Raw genomic sequence first — 8,635 nt, 5'->3', positions numbered from 1 at the left:
TGTGAATTCGTAGGAGAGATAGGAAGATCCTGGGCATAAAGAACCATCCAGGATGCTGCACAGATAGCTTCACCTCAGGCCCCATCCCCATCCCCACCCTTTCAACACAAAGCTTTGTGGAGCCAGTATTGAGTGTCAGGGTACTGATCAGTCAGAAATTCCACACTGCGCTGATAGAGAGGATTGCAGGAGGGTGCATCTTATGCAGTGATTTCCCCTTGTTGATCTGCAATTTTATGGAAATAACATCTAAAATTGCAACATCTGACAATAGAACCCCCTTTGTCAAAGTGCTCTTGGAATATGAAAAGCCCTGAATTTCCAGAATGAACCTCAGAAAAGTCTCTGCACCTGCTTTTCTACCAGCCAGTACATACCACTAGAATTTGTCATGTAACAACTTCATAGATTCTTATCTCAATCAAGTCCATTATAGCCTGGTTCCCTTGAAAGGGGAACCTTCAGTTCCAAATAGGGATGGAGTAGGACACTCAAGCCTAACTCTACCATTGACCTCGGTAAGTTGAACCCCTTCCACCAGACAGTTCCTTGAGCCTTACATCACCTTTCTCCTCACTCTTCACTCCCTGACTAATCAGTGACACACTGTGTGCAGAGCACTGTACTAAACACTTGGGAGAGTAGAGCATAACAGTAAACAGATGCACTCCCTGCCCACAATGGGCATTCAGTCTAGAGGGGGATAGGGTCATTAGTATAAATAAATAAATTACAGATATGTGCAGAGATGCTGTAGGGCTGGGAGGGGGGATGAATAAAGGAAACAAGTCAAGGCATCACAGAGGGAGTGGGAGAAGAAGAAAGGACAGCTTTCCACTAGGCTTACATTGCTTTTGTTAAAGGACACTGTACCACTCTGCTCTCTCCAAATTCAGGAGCGGGCAGGCTGTTTGCTTAAGGAAGTTGGAGGGGAAAGAACAGTGCTGCAGGAAGCATCCATCAGTCAGTCAGTCTGTCAATTGTATTTATTGAGTGCTTACTGTGTGCAGAGCACCGTACTAAGTGCTTGAGAGAATACAATAGAACAATACCCAGACACATTCTCTGACCACAAGGAGCTTACAATCTAAAATAATGATCTGAAGGACACACCCCATTTGGATCTTATAATTGTGGGTGCTGTCTGACTACAACTCACTGAGCCTCCTGTATGCTCAGAAAAATCTGAGGCTGTCCCTGGCCAAACTGCTGATTTCAGGTCTCCTACAACCTCCTTCATCCTCTGGACTCCTTTACCTCTGACCTCCATCACTTCTTACAACCTGGTGACCTTCTTCAACCAAGACTCAGTCAATGCTATTTACTGTGTACAAAGCCCTGCACTAAGTACTTGGAAGAATGGAATAGTAACAAGACAAGTAATGAATACTCTAACTGGGGAGACAAAGAGACACAAACTCTTTACAATCAGTAGGGGCAGGAGGGAGAAGCAAGATACTATTGATAATAACAAGAATATTGTAGGATTGAGACATTGATTGATGAATAACAATAGTTAAGATATTTATTGGCACCCTTTGGCTGCAGCCTACTGTACCAGGAACCTGGGAAAGTTAAGTTTCCATAGATTGACCTACATCAATCAGTCAATCAACCAGTGACATTTTTGACCACTGATTCTATTTGGACGACTACACTAAGCGCTTGGAAGAGTACAAAACAATACAGACGGTAAAACACGTTCTTTTGCCACAAGTAGCTTACAGCCTAAAAATATATGCCACTCAATCAGTAGATCGTATTTATGGAACACTTACTGTGTGCAGAGCCCTGCAGTAAGCTCTTATGAGAACACAAAAGAACAATATAACAGATGCATTCCCTGCTCACGAGTTTACTTTCTAGAGTGGAAGACAGACATTAATATGAATGAATAAATAAATTACAGATAAATGCTGTGGGGCTGGTAGGGGCATGAATAAAGGGAGCAATTCAGGGTGATGTAGAAGCGGATGGGAGAAAAAGAAAGAAGGGCTTAGTCATGGAAGACTTCTTGGAGGAGATGTGCCTTCAGTAAGAGTTTGAAGGAGGGGGAGAGTAATTGTCTGTTCGATATGGGGAAGGAGAGCATTCCAAGCCAGAGGAGGATAAGGGCAAGAGGTCAGCAGCAAGATAGATGACACTGAGGTGGGTAGACGAGATGCCAGCGATGTGTGTTTTGATATCTAGACAAGGGCTCAAGATGAGTGTACATATCTAAGTGTAACGGGGAATGTTCAGGTTGCAAGCTCTTTGAGAGCAAAGATCATCACCACCAGCTCTATTATATTCCTCCAAGCTGGGAGTTAAATGTTCTGCACATAGTGGGTGCTCCAAAAATATTATTTATAATGTTGATGAGGAGGATTTATAGTGATGGGAAGGCTTTCTGGAGGAAGTAAGATTTCAGGAGGATTTTGATTTTACAGATGTTGCTCAGTTAATTCTTTCCCAGTGTAATGAGAATGACAATGGAGATAGTGATGGTGGTGGTAATGATGATTATAGTTTTCCCCCACTAGCTGCTTAGAACCATTTCTTATCTTTAATTATTGAGAAGCAGTTTGGTCCAGTGGAAAGAGCCCAGGTCTGGGAGTCAGAGGACCTGAGTTCCAATTCCGGCTCTGCCGCTTGTCTGCTGGCAGACCTTGGGCAAGTCACTTAACTTTTCTGTACCTCAGCCAACTCATCTGTAAAGCGGGTGATTAAGATAGAGAACCCTAAGTGGGACACGGACTGTATCCAACCCTATTATCTACACCAGCGCATAGTACAATCTCTGACATACAGTAAGCACTTAAAAAATACCATTAAAAAAAAGTCTACAGCTTTCCCACAAAAATGTTTCAAGGCTTACTCAACCTTGAGAGGCAGAGAGAGTAAAAATGAAAGCTTTAGACCTTCAGCACCCAGCCCATAGATAAAACTCTAAAAATTGTTATGAGTGGGAAGAAGATAATTGAATGGTTAAGCAGTTACTTACATTTACACGGAAAGACTGAAGCAATTTCATTGTCGAGCCATGCTCCAACCCACTAGTACTTACGTTTTCCTCAAAGCTGAAAATCAAGGAGATTTAATGTGATCATTTAAAGTTATGGATTTGATAAAGAAAAAACTGGACCATTTTCTTACATCAGTGACTCCAACCTTCTGAAATTCCTAGGCAGGAAATTCTGAAAATAGAAATAGTACTTATTCTGAAGAAGAAGAAAAGGTCTGAAATACCTTATCAACTCTCTGACTTACATTATTGGCTCTGTGTTCATCAGATTAAAGCAGCCAAAGCACTGGTGGAAAGATAAAGCTGATCAATTTTGCCAAAAATGAATTACATCAGAAAGACTCAAACTTTTCTGTAATGGAAAGCATAATGAATGCAATAACTGTTTCAACAAATGCTCCATTGTGAAATTTCTACCACTTAAACATTTATCTCTTAAACCATTCAATCTCCATTCACTCATTCAACCATTCAATTAGCCTTTATTGAGCTTCCACAAGCTGCCCTGAGCTATTCAAGGTGTGATTTTGTGTCAACAACTTGTATTCCACTAGAACTGCAATTTTCTGTCACTGTCTTGGGAGAAAAGTGGGAATAAAATGCTGGAAGGTGTTTCTCTGTGGTCTTGTTGGATTGCTTGGTTGTGCAAATGGGGCAGCAAAACTAAAGGTATCATTCCACCCAACCTGATAGCTCATTGAACATATAAAGGGATTTTTTATTCTTTTTTTTTTTGTTAAGCCCTTACTGTGTGCCAGGCACTGTTCTAAGCACTGGGGTAGATACAAGATAATCTGGTTGGACACAGTCCATGTCCCACATGGAGCTCACAGTCTTAATCCCCATTTTACAGATGAGGTAACCAAGGCACAGAGAAGTTAAGTGACTTGCCCAAGGTCCCACAGCAGACAAGTGGTGGAGCCGGAATTAGAACCCAGGCCCTTCTGATTCCCAGGCCCTTGGTCTAACCATCAGTCCATGCTGCTTCTCCTTGGAAGCTCTCTCATCCCTTAACTAATACCATAATTATTATTATCATTATTCCAGATATGTACCTAAGTGCTTTGGGGGCTGAAGATGGGGTGGGGGGGAGTATCACATGCTTAAAGGGTGCAAATCTGAGTGCACAGGTGATTCAGAAGGAAGAGGGAGTAAGGGAAATGAGTTTGGCCGGGGAAGGCCTCTTGTAGGAGAAATGATTATAATATGATTATAAATGATTACAATAAGTCTTTGAAGGTGGAAAGAGTGGTGGTCTGTTGGATATGAAGAGACATCAGTTCCAAGCCAGAGGGCAGACATGGGAAAGGGCTCAGTGGCAAAATGGATGAGATTGAAGTACAGGGAGTAGGTTGACATTAGAGGAGCAAAATGTGAAGGCTGAGCTGCAGTAGGAATTCATCAAGGTAAGGTAGGAGGAGGAAAGGTGATTGTGTGCTATAAAGCTGATAGTAAGGAGTTTCTATTTGATGTAAAGATGGATGGGAAACCATTGGATGTTCGTGGAGGAGTGAGGAGATGTGCACTGAAGTGTGGACTGCCGGGGGGAGAGACGGGAGACAAGGAGGTCAGCAAGGAGGTTTATGGAGTAGTCAGAGAGGGTTATGATGTTTATAATATAATATATAGCAACATATACACATAATTATTTATATTACTGCTTGTCTCTCACTCTAGATTCCAAACTCAGTGTGAGTGGGCAACATGTCTACCAACTCTGTTATATTGTATTCTCCCAAGGGTTTAGTACAGTCCTCTGCATAAAGTAAGCACTGAATAAAAATGATTGATTGAGTGATAGATTGATATGAGAAATGCTTCTATCAGCTTGGAAGAAGTTTGGATAGAGAGGAACGGTGGATTTTAATAATGTTGTGAAGGTAGAACCAATACGAATTTGGTCACAGATTTAAACATGTGAGTTGAATGAGAGATGAGTCAAGGATAATGAATGCCAATGTTATAGGCTTGTGAGGCAGGGACAATGATGGTGTTGTCTACAGTGATGAGAAAGAAGTTAGGGGGAACAAGATTTAGGTGAGAGGATGAGTTCTGTTTTGGACATGTTAAGCTTTGAGGTAGAAGAACATTCAAGTAGAGGTGTCCTGAAGGCAGAAAGAAATGTGAAAATGCAGAGGAGAGGGGTCAGAGCTGAAGAGATAGATTTGATAATCTAATGATAATGATGATAATAATAACAATAAATAATAATAATAATGGTACTTGTTAAGCACTTACTATGTGCGAGGTAATGTACTAAGCCCTAGGGCATGTACAAGCAAATCAAGTTGGACACAGTCTCTATCCCACATTGGGTTCACAGTCTTAATCTCCATTTTATAGATGAAGTAACTGAGGCACAGAGAAGTTAAATGACTTGCCCAAGATCATACAGCAGACAAGTGGCATAGTCAGAATTAGAACCTAGGCCTTTATGACTTCCAGGCCCGTGTTCTATTCACTAGGCAACACCACTTCCCAAACATCCACATAGAGAAAGTAATGGAAACCATGGTGAATGAGATGTCCGAGGGAGTGCCTGTTGATGGACAATAGAAGGGGACCCAGAACAGCTTTAAGGAACTCCCACAATTAGAGGGTGGGGGTCAGAGGAGGAATCTGAAAAAGAGACTGAGAAGGAATAACCAGAGAGATAAGAAGAGAACCAGGAGAGGACAGTGTCCGTGAAGCCAATGTTAGAGAATATTACAAGGAGAAGGGGGTGGGGCTTGGTGTCAAAGGCATCTGAGAAATTGAGGATTAGGATGGATTAAAGGGCACTGGATTTGGCAAGAAGAATGTCAGTGGTGACGATGGAGAGGGCCATTGCTGTGGAGTAAAGTAGGTGGAAGCCATATTAGCTCGGGTCAAGGAGGGGATTAGTGGCATCGAATATAGATGACTTGCTCAAGGGGTTTGGAGAGGAATGATAAGCAGGAAATGAGGTGGAGCAGCATGGCATAGTGCATAAAGCATGGGTTTGGGAGTCAGAAGGTCATAGGTTCTAATCCTGGCTCTGCCACTTGTCTGCTTTACGACCTTCATCAAATCCCTTCATTTCTCTGTGCCTCAGTTACCTCATCTATAAAATGGGGATTAAAACTGTGAGCCCCACGTGAGATTACCTGATTACCTTATAACTACTCCATCGCTTAGAACAGTGCTCATCACATAGTAAGCGCTTAAATACCACTATTATTATTATAACAGTAAGCAAGTAGTTAAATTCCACAATTATTCTTATTAGTTGGAGGGACCTGTGGCGTCAAGGGCGGTTTTTTTCGAGGATAAGGGATACATAAGTATGATTGAAATCTCTGGGAAAGAAGCATTTGCAAAGTAATAATGTTGGCATTTGTTAAGCACTTACTATGCGCAAAACATTGTTCTAAGCACTGGGGAGGATACAAGGTGATCAGGTTGTCCCACGTGGGGCTCACAGTCTTAATCCCCACTTTTCAGATGAGGTAACTGAGGCATAGAGAAGTTAAGTGACTGGCCCAAAGTCACCCAGCTGACAAGCGGCGGAGCTGGGATTTGAACACATGATCTCTGACTCCTCAGCCCTTGCTCTTTCCACTGAGCCACGCTGCTTCTTTTCAAAAAAGTGAATGTTTGAAGATGACAGTCAGGCAGGAAGAAGGGAGGGGACAGGTGTTTCGATAAGGTGTGAAGGGATGCAGTCGGAGGCACAGGTGGAGGGGGTAGATTTTGAGAAGAGACAAGATCAGTCAATCAGTTCAATTTAATCAATCAATAAATACCATTGATCGATTAAATTGTTGTCCATATCCTGACACAGTTTATGTTCTTTTCAAAGAGAGTTTCCAAGTGTACTCTCACAATATTAGTAATCAGTCCATGGTATTTATTGAGCACTTACTATGTGCAGAGCACAGTATTAAGTTCTTAACTGGAAGTCGACCCAACCTTCAAAACGTCGCTAAAATCCATCCTTTCCTCCTCATCCATACTGCTAACACATTAATACAGTCACTCATCTTATCCCACCTGTCCCTGCTTGCTGACCTACCAGTCTCCTGTCTCTCCCAACTCCATTCCTCACTTCACCCTGCTGCCTGGGTCATTTTTCTACAAAAATGTTCTGGACAAGTCACCCTGCTCCTCAAAAAACTCCCGTGGTTGTCTATCCACTTCTATGTCAACCAAAAACTCCTCTCCATTGTCTTTAAAGCACTCCATCATCTTGCCCCCTCCTACCTCACCTTGCTTCTTTCCTTCTACAACCCAGCCCACACACTTCTCTCCTCTAGTGCTAACTTTCTCACTGTGTCTCGTTCTTTCCTGTCTCATCACCAAACCCTAATCCATGTCCTGCCTTTGGCCTGGAAAGCCCTCCCTCGTCTAATCCAACAGACAACCATTCTTCTCCACTTCAAAGCCTTATTGAAGGCACATCTCCTCCAAGAAGTCTTCCTAGACTAAGCCCCGCTTTTCGTCATCCTTCACTCCCTTCTGTATCACCTTGACTTGCTCCCGTTGGTCCTCCCCCCTCCCATCCCCAAAGCACTTATGTTCATATCTGTAATTGTATTTATCCCTTTACTTTTCCCACCTCCCAACCCCAAAGCACTTACATATATATCTATAATTTTATTTACTTGTCAGTCTCTTCCACTCTAGACAGTGAGCTCGTTGTGGGCAGGGAATGTCACTCTTTGTTGTTGTATTGTACTTTCCCAAGCATTTAGTACAGTGCTCTGCCACAGTAAGTGCTCAATAAATATGATTGAATGAATTGAATGAATGAGAAATGATTAAGGGTACAGTACAGCTTCTGAATTAAAATAACCTCTTCATTTGGGAAAGAGACAATCAGTCAGTCAATCAATAACAGGTGTTGAGGGATTACTCTGTGCAGAATGCTGTACTGAATGCTTGGAAAACTTCAGTGGAGTTAACAGACAGGATCCCTGCCCTCATGTACCTTAAAATATAGTGAGGAAGACAGACCATACACTAAATTACAAGTAGGATGAAGCAATGTGTAAATATATGCACAGAAATACAATGCTGAAGGATTTGAGTTCCTAAGTGCTTAGGTGATGCTATAGAGGGTGAAAGAGTGTGGGAAGAGAAGAAATCAATCGTGAAAAGCCTTCTGGAGATGTCATTTCAAAAGGGCCTTGAAGATGAGGACAGAGGTGGATTGCCAGATGTGAAGGGGAAAGTCAGCAGAAGGGAGGGTGTGACAGGTCAGCAGTGAAAGGGATGAGAACCAGCACAGTGAGTAAATTAGCAGGAGAAAAATTAAGCATCCGAGGTGAGATGTAGTGAGAAAAGATCAGGGGAGTCCCACAGCACATACCCCATGTGTATATATGTACGTATCTATAATTCTACTTATTTATATTGATGCCTGTTTACTTGTTTTGATGTCTGCCTCTCCCCTTTTAGACTGTAAACCCGGTGTGGGCAGGGATTGTCTCTCTTTATTGCTGAATTGTACTTTCCAAGTGCTAGAGAAGCAGCCTGGCTAGAGAAGCAGCGTTGCTCAGTGGAAAGAGCACAGGCTTGGGAGTCAGAGGTCATGGGTTCTAATCCCGGTTCCGCCGCTAGTCAGCTGTGTGACCTTGGGCAAACCAATTAACTTCTCTGTGCCTCAGTTAC

This window comes from Ornithorhynchus anatinus, chromosome 5, assembly GCF_004115215.2.
Source record: "Ornithorhynchus anatinus isolate Pmale09 chromosome 5, mOrnAna1.pri.v4, whole genome shotgun sequence".
NCBI classification, from domain to species: Eukaryota; Metazoa; Chordata; class Mammalia; order Monotremata; family Ornithorhynchidae; genus Ornithorhynchus; species Ornithorhynchus anatinus.
This window is presented reverse-complemented; position numbering follows the sequence as displayed.